Source organism: Nomascus leucogenys, chromosome 18, assembly GCF_006542625.1.
Source record: "Nomascus leucogenys isolate Asia chromosome 18, Asia_NLE_v1, whole genome shotgun sequence".
Lineage (NCBI taxonomy): Eukaryota > Metazoa > Chordata > Mammalia > Primates > Hylobatidae > Nomascus > Nomascus leucogenys.
In genome coordinates this window covers 24190179-24213416 of record NC_044398.1, presented here as the reverse complement: position 1 = coordinate 24213416, position 23238 = coordinate 24190179, and the positions used below count along the sequence as shown (strand labels likewise).

Here is a 23238-nt window from a genome sequence, read left to right as displayed (position 1 = left end):
AGGAGTGTTGGCTCACGCCTGGAAGACTGAGGCGGGCAGATCCCTTGAGGCCAGGAGTTTGAGACCAGCCTGGCCAACATGGTGAAACTCTGTTTCTGCCAAAAATACAAAAAACTATAGCCAGGTATGGTGGCGCATGCCTGTAGTCCCAGCTACTCAGGAGCCTGAGGCACGAGAATCGCTTGAACCCAGGAGGCGAAGGTTGGAGATCGCGCCACTGCACTCCAACCTGGGCGACAGAACAAGACTCCAGCTCAAAAAAAAAAAAAAAAAAAAAAAAGTGAAATGTAGTCCAACCTTGGGAGGCAGAGGTTGCAGTGAGCTTAGATTGCTCCACTGCACTCCAGCCTGGGCAACAAGAGCAAGACTCCATCTCAAAAAAAAAAAAAAAAAGAAAAAAAACATTTTCAGATTAAAAAAACTAGCCGGGCGCAGTGGCTCACACCTGTAATCCCAGCACTTTGGGAGGCCAAGGCAGGCGGATCACGAGGTCAGGAGATCAAGACCATCCTGGCTAACACAGTGAAACCCCGTCTCTACTAAAAATACAAAAAAAAATTAGCTGGGCGTGGTGGTGGGCGCCTGTAGTCCCAGCCACTTGGGAGGCTGAGGCAGGAGAATGGTGTGAACCAAGGTGGAGCTTGCAGTGAGCAGAGATCACGCCACTGCACTCCAGCCTAGGTGACAGAGCGAGACTCCATCTCAAAAATAAATAAATAAATAAATAAATAATTTTGATACCAAAACAGGTAGTCTTAAAACTTTATTTTTATTTTTATTTTTTTTTTGAGACGGAGTCTTGCTCTGTCGCCCAGGCTGGAGTGCAGTGGCACGATCTCGGCTCACTGCAAGCTCTGCCTCCCAGGTTCACGCCATTCTCCTGCCTCAGCCCCTCCAAGTAGCTGGGACTACAGGCGCCCGTCACCACGCCCGGCTAATTTTTTGTATTTTTAGTAGAGACGGGGTTTCACCGTGGTCTCGATCTCCTGACCTCGTGATCCGCCCTCCTCGGCCTCCCAAAGTGCTGGGATTACAAGCGTGAGCCACTGCGCCCGGCCTAAAACTTTATTTTTTAACAAATATACTAAATTCAGTACAATTAAGGGAAGATATGGGTCTGCAATATTAAAATAGTTAATAAAATTGAAGCCACACCAAAGATATTTTTTAACTCATTTTTGATATTTGCATCTAACTTTTTTTTTTTTTGAGATGGAGTCTCACTCTGTCACCAAGCTGGAGTGCAGTGGTGCAATCTCGGCTCACTGCAACCTCTGCCTCCCGGGTTCAAGCGATCCCCTAGGCGTGCACCACCAGGCCTGGCAAATTTTTTGTATTTTAGTAGAGATGGGGTTTCACCATGTTGGCCAGGATGGTCTTGATCTCCTGTCCTCGTGATCCACTTTTTTTTTTTTTTTTTTTTGAGATGGAGTTTCGCTCTTGTTGCCCAGGCTGGGGTGCAATGGCGCGATCTCGGCTCACTGCAACCTCTGCCTCCCAGGTTCAAGTGATTCTCCTGCCTCAACCTCCCGAGTAGCTGGGATTACAGGCATGTGCCACCATACCCAGCTGATTTTGTATTTTTAATAGAGATGGGGTTTCTCCATGTTGGTCAGGCTGGTCTCAAACTCCCGACCTCAGGTGATCCGCCCACCTTGGCCTCCCAAAGTGCTGGGATTACAGGTGAGCCACCGTGCCCGGCCAATCAGCTGTCTGTCAGGTGCAATGGCTCACACCTGTAATCCCAGCATTTAGGGAGACCAAGGCAGGAAGACCACTTGAGCCTAGGGGTTCAAAACCAGCCTGGGCAACATAGGGAGACCACACACCTGTAGTCCTGGGAGGCTCAGATGGAAGGATGGCTTGAGCCCAAGGGTTCAAGGTTACAGCAAGCTGTGTTTGCACCGCTGCAATCTAGCCTGAGAGAGAGAACAAGACCCTGTCTAAAAAAAAAAAAAAAAAAAAAAAAAAAAAAAAAAAAAAAAAATCCATGTACTGTAGGAAATGAAAAAAAGTTTTTTACTAATGGTCAACAAAACTTTCAAAAAGTCTATTCTCTCAAAATTTAAGTACCAGTCATTTCAGCAGTTACAAACACAAAAATATTATTTCAAGAAAGAGGACTCATGTGATCTTTCAGAGTCAATAATGTAGCGACAAAAGTAAAGACATATTTTTCCAGCCAGGCCGGTGGCTCACGCTTGTAATCCCAGCACTTTGGGAGGCCGAGGTGGGCAGATCACGAGGTCAGGAGATCGAGACCATGGTGAAACCCCGTCTCTACTAAAAATACAAAAAAAATTAGCCGGGCGTGGTGGCGGGCGCCTGTAGTCCCAGCTACTCGGAGAGGCTAAGGCAGGAGAATGGCGTGAACCCAGGAGGCGGAGCTTGCAGTGAGCCGAGATCGCGCCACTGCACCCCAGCCTGGGTGACAGAGCGAGACTCCCTCTCAAAAAAAAAAAAAAAAAGATATATTTTTCCAGGTAAAGGCAGAAGTTCTTTTATTCACAGCAACTTCCCTTCCCCAGCCTTTCATGCTCTATTTCTAATCTTTCCATTCTACCTAGTCTTTTTCTAAATACACACACACACATACACACGCACAGAGAGACAGAGAGAGAGAGAGAGAGACAGAAAGAGAGAGAGCTGAGAGAGAGAGTACTGAGTAACTACTACTTTTGATCAATTTTCTAAACAATTTATTTCAACCCTATTGTTTTCCTAAAAGCCTAGCTTATCCTACTTTAGGAGAAAATAATCAACTGAAATTTTTAACCTTCAGTAGCCTTTTTACAATTAGAATAGTTGAATCAAGATAAGTGGGTCTGAATAGTTTGCTCTGCATAAGACGGGTATGTAAATATTCCATATACTTCATCTAATCTTGTGGTTAGTCTGGACCTATAAGAGCAATCAGATATATAATCCAAAATAGCTAAGTGCCTCCAGATAGCATAACAAAAATGTGGACCCATCCACTAATCTCTTCAACAAATGCTTCAAGCCCCAAAATAATAGCAAAGTTCTCTTCAAACACAACCAGTTTGTTAAGGGTGCGATAAAACAAGCGCTCTCATATAAAATAAATGGGAGTATAAATTAGTACATTTCTACTATAAAGAATTTTGGCAATGTGTCAGTAATTCCAATTTTTAGGTCTCTCATTAAAAGAGAGACCAATGTGTATAAAGATTTGTATACCCAGTTATTCATTTCAGCCTTATTAACAATAGCAAAAATTTATTATATCCCAAGTAACCAGAAATAGGGTAATAGTTAAATAAATTACAGAATGTTATGGAACTATTATAAAATGTTTCCATAGACTTTTTAAGGACATAAGAAAATGCTCATGATATAATGTTAAATGAAAAAAGCAAAACAAAAGGAAGTAGAGTATGAACTTGACTGTGTTTAAAAAAATACACGCCATATATGCATAGAAAAAAATGATTGGAAAGAAATACACCTAAATGTTATTATTCGTTATCTCTGGAAAGTGGGATTATGCATAATTTTACTTTATTTACATTCATCTATCATTAATTTTCTAATACTGGTTTTATAGTTATAATTATTATTAAATATTAACTATCTTTTTTTTTTTTTTTTTGAGACAGAGTCTTGCTCTGTCACCCAGGCTGGAGTGCAGTGGCACAATCTCGGCTCACTGCAAGCTCCGCCTCCCAGGTTGACGCCATTCTCCTGCCTCAGCCTCCCGAGTAGCTGGGACTACAGGCGCCCCCCACCATGCCCGGCTAATTTTTTTTGTATTTTTAGTAGAGACGGGGTTTCACCGTGTTAGCCAGGATGGTCTCGATCTCCTGACCTCGTGATCCACCCGCCTCAGCCTCCCAAAGTGCTAGGATTACAGGCGTGAGCCACCGCGCCCGGCCTATCTTTTAAATGGCTTAAAAATACAAAACTTACTCTTGCCCTTTTTGAAAACTTGCATTTTTAAAATCGTAACCTTGTTCCTGAGTTTTTTTAAAAAAATTAATTCACAACCGTCAAAACTACCCTTATTTTTAGACAAATTGAGCTAATTTTATAACTGTTTCATTGTTTCATGTGTAAAGATTCTTTAAGACAGGAATAACAAAAATAAGATGTCCTTATGATTTTTTTGATTAATTTTAAATCACAACTTGACAAAAGTTAAAAGTGTGTATCCTACTTTCAGAATTTTGCAAAGCCTTGATGAGCCCAGCTGTCATAACATGAATGTGGAATATTTTCCCTGCATGTTACTTAAAAATACAAACCCTCATTTAATATGAATTTTAAAATCAGTAAAATAATATTATTTAAAGAATCTATATCATATCCAAAAAGAGAAACTTCTTAAAACTTGTCTCCCTAAAATAGTGTGCAGCCATGTAAAGGTCAGGAGCCTGGGAATGAGAAGGGATTCGAATCCTGGACTTACCAATAACTTTATTACTTTTGACAAATCATTACCTCTTTGACCATCAGTTTCCTTTTCTGAAACACAAAGGAGTTTGTTATAGGTGACATCTCAGGTTCCTTTAAGTTCTTATTAGACAACGAAAGAAAATACTTGTGCCTACTTGTATCTCAATACATACTGAATTTTTTTAAAGGACTTGATAAATTTTTTTTTTTTTTTTGAGACAGAGTCTCGCTCTGTCGCCCAGGCTGGAGTGCAGTGGCGCAATCTCGGCTCACTGCAAGCTCCGCCCCCCGGGTTCACGCCATTCTCCTGCCTCAGCCTCTCCGAGTAGCTGGGACTACAGGCGCCCGCCACCACGCCCGGCTAATTTTTTTGTATTTTTAGTGGAGACGGGGTTTCACCATGGTCTCGATCTCCTGACCTCGTGATCCGCCCACCTCGGCCTCCCAAAGTGCTGGGATTACAAGCGTGAGCCACCGCGCCCGGCCAGGACTTGATAAATTTTTATGCAATTTTAGTTAGCTTTCATTATGGACAAGTTTATTCAAAGAAACACTGCTAAATCTATTGATTCTCTCCTGCAAAAGACATTGTAAGAATGCTATTATGTTTATTTGCTTTTAATTATCATCTTTAGATTGTTATATGTCACATTTCACTTTAACATCACATATTTCAAACAAAATACAATCTTTAAATGGAAGCTGGCAATTTATTTCCCTGGAGAATTTGAAGAGTACAATAACATTTGACTGACTGAACTTTATTTAGTAAGAATTCTTAGCAAAACTCCCTCCCAGGCACACCCACACAGTACTTCTTTATTTTCTGTGAGCTACAAATCTTTGACTCTCAAAGACAACTCCAGTCTAAAAGTACAAGATAACACTGCTTATCAATTATTTACGCTGCACAGAACATATTTTTAAACTATAGAAGTGAATATCACTATCATTTCACAACAGAAAAGGGATTTTAATACAAAAATATAGAAAGTACATCACAGAAATAAAGAATAGCCCTTCTCAAAAGCTTGTTGCTAACCTTATGAAATATATTTTCTTTTTCCTTTTTTTTTAAGACAGGGTCCCACCGTCACACAGGCTGAAGTGTACTGGCGCAATCTTGGTTCACTGCAACTTCCACCTCCCAGGCTCGAGCAATCCTCCCACCCCAGCTTCCTGAGCAGCCGGGATCACAGATGCACGCCACCATGCCCAGCTAATTTTTTGGTAGAGATGTGGTCTCACGATATTGCCCAGGCTGGTATCAAACTCCTGAGCTCAAGGGATCCACCTGCCTCAGCCTCCCAAAGTGCTAGAATTACAGGCATGAGCCACCACACCAGTCCTATATTTTCTATCTAAAAGATTTTCCTTATTTTGGCCAGGCACAGTGGCTCACATCTGTAATCACAGCAGTTCGGAAGGGCAAGGCAGGCGGATCACGAGGTCAGGAGTTCGAGACCAGCCTGACCAACATGGAGAAACCCCATCTCTACTAAAAATACAAAAATTAGCCGGGTGTGGTGGCACACGCCTGTAATTCCAGCTACTCAGGAGGCTGAGGCAGGAGAATCGCTTGAACCCGGGAGGTGGAGGTTGCAGTGGGCCGAGGTCATGCCACTGCACTACAGCCTGGGCGACACAGAGAGATTCCATCTCAAAAAAGATTTTCCTTATTTTTATCATTTCAACATAGATCTAATCTATGATACTTCACAATCTTTTTTTTTTTTTTTTTTTTTTTTTTTTTTTGAGACAGAGTCTCGCTCTGTCACCCAGGCTGGAGTGCAGTGGCGCAATCTCGGCTCACTGCAAGCTCCGCCTCCTGGGTTCATGCCATTCTCCTGCCTCAGCCTCCCAAGTAGCTGGGACTACAGGCGCGTGCCACCATGCCCAGCTAATTTTTTTGTATTTTTAGTAGAGACAGGGTTTCACTGTGTTAGACAGGATGGTCTCAATCTCCTGACCTCATGACCTGCCCACCTCGGCCTCCCAAAGTGCTGGGATTACAGGCGTGAGCCACTGCGCCCAGCTCACAATCTTTTAAATTGTTCATTCATTAACTCAACAAATATTTATCGAGCATCTGTTCTACTACAGGAGACACTAGAGATTCGGCAAAGATCAAGAACATGTGCTGCCCTTTTGGAACTTGCATTCTAAGGAGAGAAAGATGAATAATCAAGTAACAAACAAGAACAGCATCAAATGATCGTAAGTGCTATTCAAAGAATTAAAACCAGCAGATTAATGTAGAGAAAGAAATTTTAAACTTTAAATCATTTCTCCAAAAGCATAAAACCCTCAGTATTCCACAGAAAAATAATATACATATTCAAATTGAACTATAAAAATTTACCAAAAGCAGACAAATTTCCCAATGGAGGAAAAAACACTTTAAAAGTAATCATCCTTCAAAGGGCAGTAACAGAATTAAAAGCTTGGATATATAATTCAGTCATGTTTTTCTAAATTATTTTACATAATTGTGGCAGACTTAAAATAGGAACAATATCTTAGAGACAAGAAGTCTATGTTCCCTTCTCTTAAATCTGGGCTAGCCTGGAACTCCTCTGACCAATAGTGTATAGTGAAAGTGATGCTATGCCAGATTCTAAGCTTGCCTTTGAGAGGGCTGCCAGCTCCTGCTTTGGTCTCTTGGAGCTGCCACATGAGAAGTCCAACTACCCAGCTGAAGAAACCACAGAGAGGATTTCAAACTACACTAAGAGAAGCCCAGTTGAGCCAAGCCTCCAGTTACCCTAAGGCATAAGGTGAGTGAATAAAGATAAGATGGACCCTCCAGACTAGACCTGTTGTCAGCTAAACACCTCCAAGTGATCCTATTCACCATATAGAACAGAATCAACAGGCCAAGCTGTGTCTGAATTCCTAATCCAAAAATCATGACATCTAATAAAGTAGTTATTTTAAGCCACCAAATTTTGGAATAGAAAACCAAACTGTGTGAAAAATACATTTTTTGGCCAGACGCAGTGGCTCACGCCTGTAATCCTAACATTTTGGGAGGCTGAGGCGGGAGGATCACTTGAGCTTAGGAGTTCAAGACCAGCCTGGGCAATATAGTGAGACGTCATCTCTATTATATTTTTCTATATTTATATTTTTTAATTAAAAATACATTTTTTACATTGTAACCTGGTACCCTATACATATAACTGAAACAATGATTCACAGAGCAATACTTACCTCTTAGGTACTCAATGCACAATATTTTTTATTCTATTTCTCATTTATAAAATACCACTTGTGTAATATTCAAAAAGGCTCATGTAGTCTGGAAAACATTTTAGTCTATGCAACTCACTTCACAGGTGCATTCACAAATCCAGACAGAGACCTTAATAGGACTCAGGTGTCCTTATCCCTAATCCAAAGCTCTTTTCCTTGCACCATGCTAAAAGCCAACAGGTATTATAATTTGTAACCAGAAGTTCCTCACAAGCTCATATACACACCTCAGAACTGAGTGAAAGCTTAAAAAGCTTCATGGAAGTCATGTAGCAATCCGAAATAGCTAAGAGGAACTGAGACTTTTCCTGTTTTAACCATTTCTTTTTTTTTTTTTTTTTCTTTTTTTTTTGAGACAGAATCTCACTTTGTCACCCAGGCTGGAGTGCAGTGGCGCAATCTCGGCTTTTTGCAACTTCCACCTTCCAAGTTCAAGCGATTCTCCTACCTCAGCCTCCTGAGTAGCCAACGTGGGCAGAACACTTGAGGCCAGGAGTTTCAGACCAGCCTGGGTGACATGGCAAAATCTCATCTCTACAAAAAATACCAAAATTAGTCAGGTGTGGTGGCACAAGCCTGTGGTCCCAGCTACTTGGGAGGCTACAGTGGGAGGATGGCTTGAGCCTGGAGGCAAATGTTACAGTGAGCTAAGATCGTTCAACTGCACTACAGCCTCTGCAACCGAGTAAGACCCCATCTCAAAAAATAGTACTAACAAATTATTCTTAACTAGAACATTTTAATTAAACACAAGCAAAATTGGTTTGTCTAAAGTTTTGATTAGAAAATACAATCTACTGGCCGCGCGCGGTGGCTCACGCCTGTGATCTCAGCACTTTGGGAGGCCAAGGCGGGCAGATCACCTAAGGTTGGAACTTCAAGACCAGCCTGGCCAACACAGTGAAACCCCGTCTCTACTAAAAATACAAAAATTCACTGGGTGTGGTGGCGCATGCCTGTAATCCTAGCTACTTGGGAGGCTGAGTCAGGAGAATCACTTGAACCCAGGAGGTGGAGGTGTACCCAGGAGGCCACTGCACTCCAGCCTGGGCAACAGAGCGATTCTATCTCAAAAAAAAAAAAAAAAAAAAGCGAAAAAAGAAAATATAATCTACTAAAAATTCCAGTTCAATGAGTTAATCCATTTGCAAACCATACCACTAAGTGGATCCCACAGGAGAATAATTATTTTGGGGGGGATAAAACTACATATGTGTGAATAAGAAAACTTGAGAGACACAAGTCTAGACAAGATTATAAAACACAATTGACAACTGCCACAGAATTTCTTTAAGCAATGTGCTTATCCAGCACATACAGAATTTACTTTGACAACTTCTCAATTTCTATCTTCATACATAATATAAACAGCAAGACGCATGAGTCAGAGGTCCTGAGAATGTTTACTACTTAGGGACTCTTAACCTCTTGGGGGTCTGTTTCCTCAGCTAAAGACAGATTGCCTGGTTGTCTTCTTGTGGAGATCAATAAGAAAATGTAAGTGAAAGTACTTGACATTTTCTTCAAATATGTTATTCTTATGTTAAAAAAATTAAATTTAATTTAAAAAAAGCTCCCCAGTAAATTGATGGTTCATTTCTTGTTCCAGAGCCTAGAGCAACGGCAAGTTATAAGACTCAGGATCAAATCTCACCTTGGATACTTAGTAGCTGTAACTTACTGTGTTACCTTACTGATACCACCTAGCCTCTCTGGGCTTTAATACCCTCAACTGTACAACCCAAATATTAGACTCTGATTTTAAGTACCTCATCAAGCACTAATAACCTAAAAAGTCTAAAATATGTTCAGAGTTTTCAAAAATCACAAGAAACTGTGAACCACCATTTCAAAGCCACATCTGGCTGATACTGAAATCTGCTGCTGCTTTCACACCCCAACTCCATGTCTTGCAGGAAATCTCAGCTCTAGGAGGGAACATTTCCAACTCTACCTGGGAATAGACACTCTTAGGCATCTCTTCCCTCCACTGTTCCTATCCCAACTGCCACCAGCATTCCCAAGCAGTCTTTGGAAATATGAAAGTAGTTTCTCAAAGGGAAAGGCTGAGAGAGCCTGCTTTAACCTGTTTTATGAGAGTAAAGAATCAACATCTTGGCCAACAAAGAAAACATTTAAAGATCTCTGAGTTTGACTTGGTATCTACAAGAAACTAACATGTCTTCTCAGGAATGGAGTTTATTGAAACTTCACAGAGAACTGAGGTCAAAGGTCTCTGATGTGGTGTTTTTTTACATTTGAAAAATGTAGGAATGCTACACAAATATGGAGGAAACAGTGCTAAAGAAGAGATTCTTGTCTTCCAGAAGAAACTAGGCAAAGATAAGAATCTATGAGTGTAAGTCTAGAAATGTATATATTTCTCTACAGAACACCCTTAGGATATTCAAACACAGAGATTAATAACCCTAAGGAAGTCAATGTATTACGTAGAGAACAACCTATACCCCCCTCCCAAAAAAAGGACAAATTTTTCCTTTTTTAAAAAAAATAAAATATTATTTTTTTAAGATGGAGTCTCACTCTGTCACCCAGGCTGTGGTGCAGTGGAGCAATCTGGGCTCACTGCAACCTCTGCCTCCCAGGTTCAAGCAATTCTCCTGCCTCAGCCTCCCAAGTAGCTGGGATTACAGGCGCCCACCACCATGCCCAGCTAATTTTTGTATTTTTAGTAGAGACAGGGTTTCACCATGTTGGCCAGGCTGGTCTCGAACTCCTGACCTCAAGTGATCTGCCTGCCTCAGCCTCCCAAAGTGCTGGGATTACAGGCATAAGCCAACATACCCAGCCTAAAATACTATTTTTAATAAACATTTTATACTATGTACTGAATTTAATAATCTAACCAAGTTTTATTATAATATCTCAAACCTAAACAATCAAATTTAATACATTTGGATGAACGAGCAGTAAGTAAAACAAGACAAAGTAGAATTTCATCACTATGTTTTATATGCATCAACATGCTATCCCATGATAAAATGTAGTATAATCAATTCATCCTGAGTGGGTGAGAACAGATATAGCCAACAGCATAAATCTGCATCACTTCTACGGCTTAATGGCTTCAATCTTCAACAAAACTAAGAACTAAAAATGATAACTAAGGTCTCAGCTGCGCTGAGAAAAAACTATTTTAAAAAATTCTATTTTAGTAGAAGACTTCCTCAGTCAAGCCTATAAAACAACAAACTGTTTAAATCTCTATGTGGTTAAGTTCAAAGAAAACATGAGAATTGTTTATTTGTAAAGGAAATAATTTTCTTGTATTTCAATTTGTTTCCTCAAAAACTTAAGATAATTTTTCAGACTGCTGTTCTAGGGCTGAGAAGGAAACAGTTTCTTTTGCTATATCAAGAAAAAGGAATTTGAGAAAACCTAAGACATCTGAATTTGATTTTTTTGCCCTATTTTGTTTTCAAGTGACCCCTCCTAGATGAGTCAATAGAGACAAACTTCTTTAAAAAAAAATTTTGTGGTATTATGGATTTGTTTCACAGTACATTATGTTACACAGTACATTATGAAATTCTGAACAGTATTACTGACCTTCCATGGTTGTGCAGTTCTAATTACACTGCAAACAGCCTTACTAATTAAGGGCTTGATAACCCAGAGAAAAGAGATTCATCATTCTGACAGGTCACTGGGATCTTCTTTGTACATTCACTCTTTGAGAAACTCTATTCCTCCCCCAAATACGCAATTCTACTATATTAAAAGAAGAAAGAATGAGTGAAGACATCAACCACAGGGCCTTAAGAAAAGGTTACCGTTGGCCGAGCACAGTGGCTCGCGCCTGTAATCCCAACACTTTGGGAGGCCAAGGCAGGTGGATCACGAGGTCAGGAGATCGAGACCATCCTGGCTAACACGGTGAAACCCCGTCTCTACTAAAAATACAAAAAATTAGCCGGGTGTGGTGGCAGGCACCTGTAGTCCCAGCTACTCAGAGGCTGAGGCAGGAGAATCACTTGAACCCAGGAGGTTGCAGTGAGCCAAGATCGTGCCACTGCAATTCAGCCTGGGTGACAGAGCAAGACTCATCTCAAAAAAAAAAAAAAAAGAAAGAAAATGTTACTGTTCATGTAGGAGAAGTGTATTTATTCTGAGGGAATTTTTCCCCATAGACAAATATAATAAATGACTATTATAATCGAGCTCACTATGGTCACCAGACAGAACAGAAACGCAAACTGGGGCCGGGCATGGTGGCTCACACCTGTAATCCCAGAACTTTGGGAGGCCAAGGCAGGCAGATCACTTGAGGTCAGGAGTTCAAGACCAGCCTGGCCAACATGGTGAAACCTAAAAACACAAAAATACAAAAATGAGCTGGGCACAGTGGCACATGACTGTAATCCCAGCTACTCAGGAGGCTGAGACAGGAGAATTGCTTGAATCCAGGAGGTAGAGGTTGCAGTGAGATGAGATCATGCCACTGCACTCCAGCCTGGGCGACAGAGTGAGACTCTGTCTCACAAAAAAAAAAAAAAAAAAAAAGAAATGCAATTGGGAGTACCTTTCTTATCCTTTAGTATCAGGTTGATTTTGCACACAAGCTCACTCCATTTAACAAAAAAATGAAAGACCAAAGAATCGTGAAGTATTTTCAGGTAACAGTTCTCTCCATCAACTCCCATTATTGGTAAGAATTTATAGACAATACATGAATCCATTTTGCACCATTAAATGCTACAAGCGGCCGGGCGCGGTGGCTCACGCCTGTAATCCCAGCACTTGAGGAGGCCAAGGCAGGCGGATCACAAGGTCTGGAGTTCGAGACCAGCCTGGCCAACATGGTGAAACCCCATCTCTACTAAAAATACAAAATTTAGCCGGGTGTGGTGGCGGGCACCTGTAATCCCAGGTACTCGAGAGGCTGAGGCAGGAGAATTGCTTGAAACTAGAAGGCGGAGGTTGCAGTGAGCCAAGATCGCACCACTACATTCTAGCCTGGTCAACAAGAGTGAAACTCTATCTAAAAAAACAAACAAAAAAAATCTTTAAAGGGTTAAGGGCCAGGCATGCAGCTCATGCTTGTAATCCTAGCACTTTAGGAGGCCAAGGCAGGAGGACTGCTTGAGTTCAGGAGTTCAAGACCAGCCTGGGCAATAGAGTGAGACCCTGTTTCTACAAAAGAAAATTTTTTCTTTAATTAGCTGGGCACAGTGGTGCATCCCTGTAGTTCCAGCTACTCTGGAGGCTGAGATAGGGGGATTGCTTGAGCCTGGGAGGTCGAAGCTGCAGTGAGCCATGATTGTACCACTGCACTCCAGCCTAGGCAACACAGCAAGACCCCCTCATCTCAAAAAAACAAACAAAAAAAAAAAAAATAAAAGAGTTAAGAATTCCCTGATTCTGCCAGGAATGGTTGCTCATACCTGTAATCCCGGCACTTTGGGAGGCTGAGGGGAAGATCACTTGAGGCCAGGAGTTCAAGACAGGCATGGGCAAGACCAGCATGGGCAACATAGTGAAACCCTGTCTCTACAAAGAAAAAAAAATTAATTACAATTTTAAAATAAATAGGCCAGGCGCGGTGACTCACGCCTGTAATCCCAGCACTTTGGGAGGTTGAGGCAGGTGGATCACGAGATCAGGAGATCGAGACCATACTGGCTAACACAGTGAAACCCCGTCTCTACTAAAAACACACACACAAAAAAAAATTTAGCCAGCTGTGGTGGTGTGCACTTGTAGTCCCAGCTACTCGGGAGGCTGAGGCAGGAGAATTCCTTGAACCTGGGAGGTAAAGGTTGCAGTGAGCCGAGATCATGTCACTGAACTCCAGTCTGGGCAGCAGAGTGAGACTTCATCTCAAAAAAAATAAATAGGAATTCCTTGATTCAACAGAAATTCAGAGCCTGTTATATTGCAATGATCAGTTATGAGGCACTAAGAGTTATTCAACTAGTTTCCCAACTTCAAGTAGCAATAGGTGAGATAAAACATGCACATACTGTACATTGCAATAATGCAAAGTATAAAGTACAAACAGTCAGAGGAGAAACCATTTCTAGGTTTGGTGAGTAGAAAAGTTCTATAGAGAAGAGAGAATTTGGCTAGACCTCGAAGACTGAGGTTGTCGGGTTTTTTGGAAGGGGAGAAGAGGAAGGTTGTTTTAATAAATATTGTACATGCTAAAATGGATTTTTCTCTCGCTGAGGGAATGACACTACCTCCCTCACTCTACAAAGTCCTATCGGAGTTGTTGATTACAGTGTACCCCTCAACACCCATCCATTTCCCCCCCATATACGAACAATGCCTACACTCACTGGCTCCCCAAACACCTAGTACTACCTACACACACACACACACACACACACACACACACACACACACACACACCCCTACCTGCATGCACGCACACAACATATGGGCAGCCAGTGAGAATGTATCCAAGGCCAGCCCAAATCTCCACCTCTGATACAGTGATTGTAATGCAGGACAGGTAAGCCCCAGAACTGGGGCTTAGCCCAGGACGGTGCTTGGCTTCATCCAGGAAAAAATTCAAGGGTCAGCCAGTGGTGTGTTAGCAACTTTTATTGAAGCAGCAGTGTAAAGCATCGGCAGAGGTACTGCCCCTTGCAAAGCAGGGCTACCCTATAGGCAGTATGCCCAGACTAGCAGCTCAGAAGCAGTTCTGCGGTCATATTTATACCCAATTTTAATTATATACAAATTAAGAGGCAGATTATACAAAAATTTCTAGGAAAAGGGTGGTAACTTCCAGGACATTGTCATGAAAAGGGACGCCAACTTCTGGGTGTTGCCGTGGCAATGGTAAACTGACATGGCACATTAGTAGGCGTGACTTACGGAAAGCTGATTCCACCCTGTCCCTGTTTTAGCTAGTCCTCAATTTGGTCCAGTGTCTGAGTCCCACCTCCAGAGTTGAGTCCCACCTCCTACCTCAACTGGTTCAAGGTAGTGTGTAACACAGGCAGAAGCAAATTTCTCTCAAAACTGATACAAGGATATAGAAAAACTCTCTTCCTTTGGACTCATGAGATTTTGGCATGGAGTTGAGAACTGCCATCTTGTTACACTGAAATGGCCTATGTGAGAGATAACTTGAATCTAAAGGACAACATAGACAAGCGGTGAACTCCTAGATTGAGTCATATTTAGATGGACTTTAGGCCAGGTGCTGTGGCTCACACCTGTAATCCCACCACGTTGGGAGGCCAAGGCAGGTGGGTCACCTGAGGTCAGGCATTTGAGACCAGCCTGGCCAACATTGTGAAACCCTGTCTCTGCTAAAACTACAAAACTTAGCTGGGCGTGGTGGTGCATGCCTGTAATCCTAGCTGCTCAGGAGGCTGAGGCAGGAGAGTTGCTTGAACCCAGGAGGCGGAGGTTGCAGTGAGCTGAGATCGTGCCACCGCACTCCAGCCTGGGTGACAGAGCAAGACTCCATCTCAAAAAAAAAAAAAAAAATTAGATGGACTTTCCAGTTAGGTTGAGTCAACTGAGTCTCTCAGAGACTTCAAAATGGTTCTAAGTATGAACCAAAGTCTAGCCCTAAGCATATAGAAGGCAAGTAGCCAAGTGACCACTTCAATATAATTTCTGATAATCCCTAATTCAGTGAGTGACCAATGATCACACAGGCTACCTTCACATCTGTAATCCTGTTTGCAGGTAACATAGTAAAATAGCAGGACTCACTACTAACCAAATGTGGCTTGCTGACAAAATGGTAAGACCATGTTAATACAGTAACCAAACTGTTGTGCGTACAGAAGGCAAGAATTTCTTACATAATTGCTATACATATATATCTTCTAAATTGTAAAGAAAATACTAAAGTCAACATACATGCAATGAAAGTAAAAATGCAAATAGAAACTCAGATGTTCTTATATCGAAGGCTAATCACATTGCTCTAGATCTGAAGTTTATGAACCAAATTTTTAAAGAAATGGTACGAAGCCAAAAGTACAAACAACATCAGAAATAATACACATAAATGAGAGAAACAACTCTAAATCTGCTTTGAAAAATCATCAGAATGTATCTTCTTCAAGCACTGTGTGAAACTTCAGTTTGTGAGACCATTTTGTAAAATAGCCTTCTAAACCTTCAAGTCCAGAAGTTGAAGAGAAGTCTGTCTTTTCAGTTACTACTGCAGAGGAAGAAAAGCCTAATAACTCAGTGACATCAACTGTACTGGTATTACAGTAGAGCTAGCCAAAAAGTATCTTTGAAATGAGCATCTACTTAGTATCACAGAAGTGCAGAACAGTGACTAGAGAAAAAAATCTAGGAACTGACTCTGATGAGAAACTATTGTTCCTGCATAGTAGCCAACTTTTAAAAGTAAACTATAAATAAGTAATAAAAGTCCACAATCCCTTTCTTAAATCCTTGGGGCAGGGTATGTTTTGGAATTCAGAATTTTATGGATTTTAGGAAGGTAACACTGCACTATATATTTTGTAGAACACCCAGGAGGAATTCATGTGGCATGTCATTAACAGCCTAGTATTTCCATAGCAAAGCATATACATTTGTGTCAGACAAATAAATACTACTGACACCTTTACATCAGTTCAAATTTTGCTGCCAAATTAATTCATCTCAAACTTTTTAAAAAACTTCTAGTTTCCAGAGCTTTGGGATTTCAGAAATATAGCTTAAAAGATTATAGCCTACAATAAAGTCATAATAATTATGTTACCAATTTTCAGATGTATTTGGTATCCCAGAGGTCCATTCTGTAAAGGTGATATTTAGCCACTCAGCACTTGGCCACTTATATATTCAGTGTACTTCAAGTTTCTCCAACTTAAAAGCAAGAGTCCTAGTATGTTCAGTGCAGAAACATTGGAAAATACAAGATTTTTTTTTAAACCTCATAATTCTTCCACCTAAAGATGCCCACTATTAAATTTGGAGTGTCTAAATTTTCACATTCTTTCTATAATAGATACATTAATATAATTAGCAAGAAAATCTCTGTAGTTTTAGTTTATATTTTTGTTTCCATCTTACTAGATACATATAATGCCCTTTCAAGCTGAGAACTGGTCTTTCTTAAATTTTGGTAAATTCTCAGCCATCAGCTCTTCCAGCCTGGCTTCTCCACCATTCACATTATTTCCTCTTTTTGGAACTCCCAGTTAGATGTAAGTTGGTGCCTCTCAATTTATGGAGTTGCGCTGTTGCCCAGGCTGGAGTGCAATGGCACGATCTCGGCTCACCCCAACCTCTGCTTCCCGGGTTCAAGAGATTCTCCTGCCTCAGCCTCCTGAGTAGCTGGGATTATAGACATGGACCACCACATCTAGCTGATTTTGTATTTTTTTTTTTTTTTTTTTTTTAGTAAAGATGGAGTTTCTCCATGTTGGTCAGGCTGGTCTCAAACTCCTAACCTCAGGTGATCTGCCTGCCTTGGCCTCCTAAAGTGCTGGGATTACAGGCATGAGCCATCACACCTGGCTCATATTTGTTAATTCCTATTTATTTCTCTGTGATACATCTGGGTACTTTCTTCCAATTCATTAATTTTCCCTTCAAATTTGTCTGGTCTAGAGTTTGACCTATTTTTTTAATTTCAATAATTCCATTTTTTCTTTAATATAGCCATCTATTTCATATCTACCTATTTTTGATTCATGTTTTTTTATGACCATTATTTCTTTTATCTTTTTTAAGGATCTTTAAAATACTTACAATTGTTTTGAAATTACCCATATTTCCATCAGATTTTTTGTGAATTTATCTCTTGATAATTGTGTTAATTTTCTAAGTAATGGCCTTCCTCGTGTGTTTATAGGCTCAGACTTTCCCTCTTTTCCCAGGGGTTCTGTGATAGGCCACCCCTCTTCCAGAGTCCACGACCTCCAAGCTTGGTGCTCTTGTACTAGGTGATAGCGGGGAAACCACAGTTCCTGACTCTGAGCCATCTGGCAGCTCAGCCACTTCTGTATCTTCACTCTAGGTCCACAGCTTTTTAAAGCAACAGCCAGGAGCAGATGTTTTCAGCCTTCTTTCATCCAGTCTCAGCCCAGCTTCAGTTTCATACAGAGTATCTGACCCCAGGTCCCCTACATGTTATTTCTACCAGCTCCTGAACCCAGAGTCTAACTGCATGTTTCTTTTCTGTTCTTGGTCCCTGGAGATGTTTATCTTGTTCTTGAGTATATCTTTTCCTTTCTTTTTTAAATTTTTAATTGCTGCATTTCCCTCTCAACATCCTTATGAGGTTTGTACTATTACTATACCCATTTTACAGGTGAGAAAAGAGAGGTATGGGGCAAGTAGGCAATCTTCCCGAGATCACTAGCTAATAAGGATCAAGGGTCAAACCAGATAGCTGATGCCAGAGACCATGCTCTTAACCACTGCTCTACTGGGATCCATTCTGACCAGAACGCTCTTTAAAATTTTGATTATTTTTTTCCCCCACCTAACTATAAACACTGCACACAGGAAAGATATTTTGTTTTCTTTTTTTGAGACAGGGTCTTGCTGTTACCCAGGCTGGAATGTAGTAATGCCAGTGCCTCAGCTTCCAGAGTGGTTGGGACTACAGGAACCTGCTGCCATGCCTGGCTAAGTTTATTTTTGTAGAGACAGGGTCTCACTATGTTGCCCAGGCCAGTCTAGAACTCCTGGCCTCAAGCAATCCTCCCATCTTGGCCTCCCAAAATGCTGGGATTACAGGCATGAGCCACCCCATGTGGCCAGGATTTTAATTGATGGAAGTAAAGCAAAGACATATTCCAGGTAAAAAAAGCAGCACATCAGCCTCATGTTTTATTTGAGGCCAAATATTCAGTCTAGGCCTATACCCAAAATGAGAAACAGTCTTCAATGCCCCTCGTTTTCCTAAGGCCCTTCCCACTTTCCCTGAGTTTCAAGCACTTCCATGCTTGTCCCTGGATACCCAGAACCATCCACGCAGGCTTTCCTCTGGCTCTACCACCCTCACACTGCACTAGTATATATTGCCCAGGAAAGGATCTTATTAAGGCATTCATACTAAGTACATCAGGGGACTTTTGTTTTCCATTCCTTCATAGCCCAAAGCCTTAATCTTAAAGGATTAAATTTGCGACTATAAGTAAAAGGCATGCAATATCATCCAGAAATAACCAAACTCTTTCAATAGTAGATTATCATGATGAAAAAAGAAAATAGTAGCCAAGCTCAATTTTAGGCTGCATTATTAAAAGTATAGGGTCACTGGGCACGGTGGCTCACGCCTGTAATCCAGCATTTTGGGAGGCCGAGGCGGGTGGATCACGAGGTCAGGAGATTGAGACCATCCTGGCTAACATAGTGAAACCCCATCTCTACTAAAAATACAAAAAATTGGCCGGGCGTGGTGGCGGGTGCCTGCAGTCCCAGCTACTCAGAGGCTGAGGCAGGAGAATGGCATGAACCCGGGAAGCGGAGCTTGCAGTGAGCCGAGACCGCGCCACTGCACTCCAGCCTGGGCGACAGAGCGAGACTCTGTCTCAAAACAAAACAAACAAAAAAAAAGTATAGGGTCTAGAAAAATGAAAGTTATCAGTGCCACTCTATGCAATAAAGATTAATTAAGGCCAGGCGTGGTGGGCTCACACGTGTAATCCCAGCACTTTGGGAAGCCAAGGAATCCTCCTGCCTCAGCCTCCTGTGTAGCTGGGACCACAGGCATATGCCACCATGTCCAGCTAGTTTTTGTTTCGTTTTTTTTTTAAGATTCGAGGGTCTCATTTTGTTGCCCAGACTGGTCTCGAACTTCTGGGTTCAAGCAAACCTCCCACCTTGGCCTCCCAAAGTGCTGGATTATAGGTGTGAGCCACCATGCCCAGCTCCTAGGTTTAATTTTAGAACACAGGATCCATAGTGAGGTAGGAGATAGAGGAAAATAATAAAAGGAGTCCATGGAAGTGAAATAGTTAGGAAGCAATATTTGAGAAAAGCTCAATATTTGCTGATTAGAGAACTGTAGTTTGTTTCCTTTTTAGTACTATGAAAAGTCATGATCCTTAATAATCCTTAATTGCTAATGTCAGATGGAGTAATGATGTGGGCTTTCAGGATTCAACATTTCCTAACATCAACTTTAGAGTTTACAAATATTTGCTGTGATGAATAAGTAGAGCTGCGCCTAAAGAAAAGTAGGCAGAACTTGAGGCTGAAGGTAAAGAGACTGCTTAGGAAGTCAAAACAAAATCTAAGCAAAAGATAAAGTCTAAACGTAAGTTGTGGCAGCAGGAATGGAAAAGGAAAGACATTATAATGTGGATGTAAAATGAATCAAATATCTAGGTCTCAAACTTTAGAGTAAAGGAAGTTACTGGTGCCAGTAACAGATGCAGGAAATATGGAAAAATGCACAGATTCAGGACAACAGATAATTTAGTTTGGTGTATACGACTTCGAAATGTCAGAAAGTCACTCAGAAGCACATACTCAGCAGATAGTTAAAATTAAGGTCTGGGAAGGCCGGGCACGGTGGCTCACACCTGTAATCCCAACACTTTGGGAGGCCGAGGCAGGCGGATCGCTTGAGGTCAGAAGTTCAAGACCAGCCTAGCCAACGTGGCAAAATCCCGTCTCTACTAAAAATACAAAAATTAGCCAGGCATAGTGGTGCACGCCTGTAATCCCAGCTACTTGGGAGGCGGAGGCAGCAGAATTGCTTGAACCCAGCAGGCGGAGGTTGCAGTGAGCCGAGATGGTACCACTGCACTCCAACCTGTGCGCCAGAGTGAGACCCCATCTCAAAAATATATATAAAATTAAATTAAATTAAGATCTGAGAACTGAGAGGCACAGAGATAGAAAGGACACGTGTGAGAGTGTCTAATACAAAGCCTGGACCCCATACATCTCTGCTTCAGTCAGACTATCTGCACTTCCCCAACGAAGGCAGCTCTCTCCCAGTTCTGCCACCAAACAAACTTTCCTATAAGGCAGATACCCTACTTCACAGATACCCTACAGTCACAGATGACTGGTTAACTCCTAGTCATCTTTAAGAATGCTCAAGTGTCATTTTCCCAAACCCCACTTATTTCCCACCAAGAGGATGGTACCTGTGCCTTACCTCTTTCTCTATATATATATCCAGTTTTTAACACCATGTCTAAAATAGCATGTACTTGAAAGACAAACTGAAGGAAAAGACTTGGCATGTGCTCAACAAGCCTTGGAAGGCACTGTATTCCCTTAAGAGGTGATCACTAAAGAAATGAACTTGGATGAGATTTCCAAAGGAGAGAAAAGAAAACTAAGTTGTCTTAAATATAAGTGATCATCATGGAACACCTTCGTCTAGGGAGCAGTTCCCAAAAATGTTTCTCCACTTCTTTCATCACAAAATACCTCGTCTGTAACACAGGAATCATTGTTCCTACCTCATAGGTCACTGGGAGGGTTAAAAGAGATAACATATATAGAGCACATAGTATAATGTCTAGTACTCAATTAACATTCCCTTCTTTCCCCTAATCCCACGTGAAAACATGTTAGAGCCTGATTCTTTCTTTGTAAGCAACTGTTATACGCTGAAAAGCAACCAAGCCTAGAAAAATAATAGATATTTGAGAAAGGCAGACTAGCCTTCTCAGATGCTCCCTCTAGAACAGATTTCTCAACCTCAACACCACTGACATATTTGGCCAGATAATTCTTTGTTGTGGGGGTTGTCCTATGTAGGATGTTTAGCAGCATCCCTGAATTCCATCCACTAGGTGCCAATAGCTCTCCCTACCAAAAATATCTTTCTAGACCATGCCAAATGTCCCCTGGAGGGCAAAATTTCCCCTGGTAGAGAATTATTGTCCCAGAGCTGACCAAATTCTCACAAATCCCTAAATCTCCTAAATATTTTCCCTGACATCTACAAATATATCTCATTATTTGTTCCCACTGATGCTGCACATTAAATTATGCTTAGTCTTTATAACCCATTCTCCTTAGCCAAAACTAGTAGCAATCCCCTAACAGTCAAGCAAGCCATCATAAATTAATTCAGTGTAAATACTCAATGCATTATCACACTTTGAGTCTGAAAGCAAATTAATATAATAAAAGTAATAATAGCCGATCCTAAAATGTCTCCCCACAAAATTAGAGATTTGTCCCAGTACTCAAGTGTCGAATCTTTTAACCTCATGTCTACAGGTGGCACTAAGTTCATATTGTATAAAGTGAATTTTGGTTGCCTAAGGAATGCTCTCACCACAGCCTCACAAAGCACTAGGACTGCAGGTATAAGAAAGCATGCTCAGCTAGTTCTTATTTCTGTTCCTGTACTAATTGTTTTATTTGGGCTTCAATATCTTCAATTGTAAAACAGGCATAATTCTTGCCCTCCTTTGATCACAGAACTGTCCAACAAGATAATAAATAGGAAAACACAGTGAAAATGGATCAGCATTATATATAATTATTTTTATTAAGGAAAAATCTAAGGAAATCTAAGGGTTATATATTCAGTAGGATGGTAGGGAAAAGTTGCATCTGTCTTCCAATTTGGCGAAGGAGGTGCCTTATAAGGAAATACTCTAATAAAGGGCAGAGTAGGGAAAGCACATACATGCCTTGAACTCAGGTAGGTCTGATTCAAAAGCCCTTGCTCTTTATTCTGCATATAGTTGGAATATTTAAAATAAAAATAGAATATCCTGAGGGTTTTTATTTTAAAGTTTATGTTCTTGATATAAGGTAGGCACACTAACCCTTTGAGGGTAGTAGGAATACATTAAAGGCACTGGCAAGGATTTGTTCACCCTTCATTCAATTTTAGTATATGTGCTGCCGAAGCGAGCACTGTTCACCCTTCATTCAAAGCAGCATGAACACACCACCAGGCCCCTAAGTGTCCTTTTCTTTTCAAGTGTGAGTGATTCCTTCCTTTGGAAGTGAAGAAGAGTGATACTGGAAGAAATGGGATATGTTCTGTATAATCAGGAGTGTCCAAATAGTTTTAAATCAGTTTGATATGTCTATTTTAAGATGGAAAAAAAATCGCTGCCTTTCAACAAACATTTCCAAATCATCAAAGACTGCCTGCTTCACTTTATACTTATTAGGAAAGGATATTTTAACAAATGACTCTTTATAAATAAAAGTTGCAACATCAATCACATGTGAGGCAGGTGTTAGGGGCAGCACTGTCCCCGTTGCTGCCAAAAAGTGCAAATAAAAAAGAAAAATCAACCTTTCCTATCCATTCATCCAAATGTTGCCCCTGCAAAGCCTCGGGGGGGTCTGGGTCCCTGGTAGAGGGTCCTCAAAGGTGCAGGCTTTCAGACTGTGTACGAAAAGGAAGGTCAACGTGCCCTTCCGCCAACACTCCGAAAAATCTCCAAGAATTCTGACTTTGCCCCAGAGTAGAGCAGTTGCCGAGCCTCCTCCCCGCCATCCCCCGGGAAGAGAAGGCGGCCGCGTACAGACGCTGCTCCGGTCCGGCCCTCCGGGGTCGCACCAGCCCAGCCTGGGCTTGCTCGCAGGTGGCGCGGGCAGCCGGCGCGGGCAGCCGGCTCGGCCCCCCTGCCGGCCACGATTGGCGAAGGGCTGCTGGAGCCGGAGCTG

At 41.5% G+C, this 23238-nt stretch overlaps 1 protein-coding gene across 2 annotated transcripts in view; it reads right to left on the bottom strand.

The window, feature by feature from the left end:
- The window catches only part of ADK (adenosine kinase), a 581536-nt gene that overhangs the window by 557933 nt on the left and 365 nt on the right, over positions 1 to 23238 (bottom strand). The window lies entirely within an intron of this gene.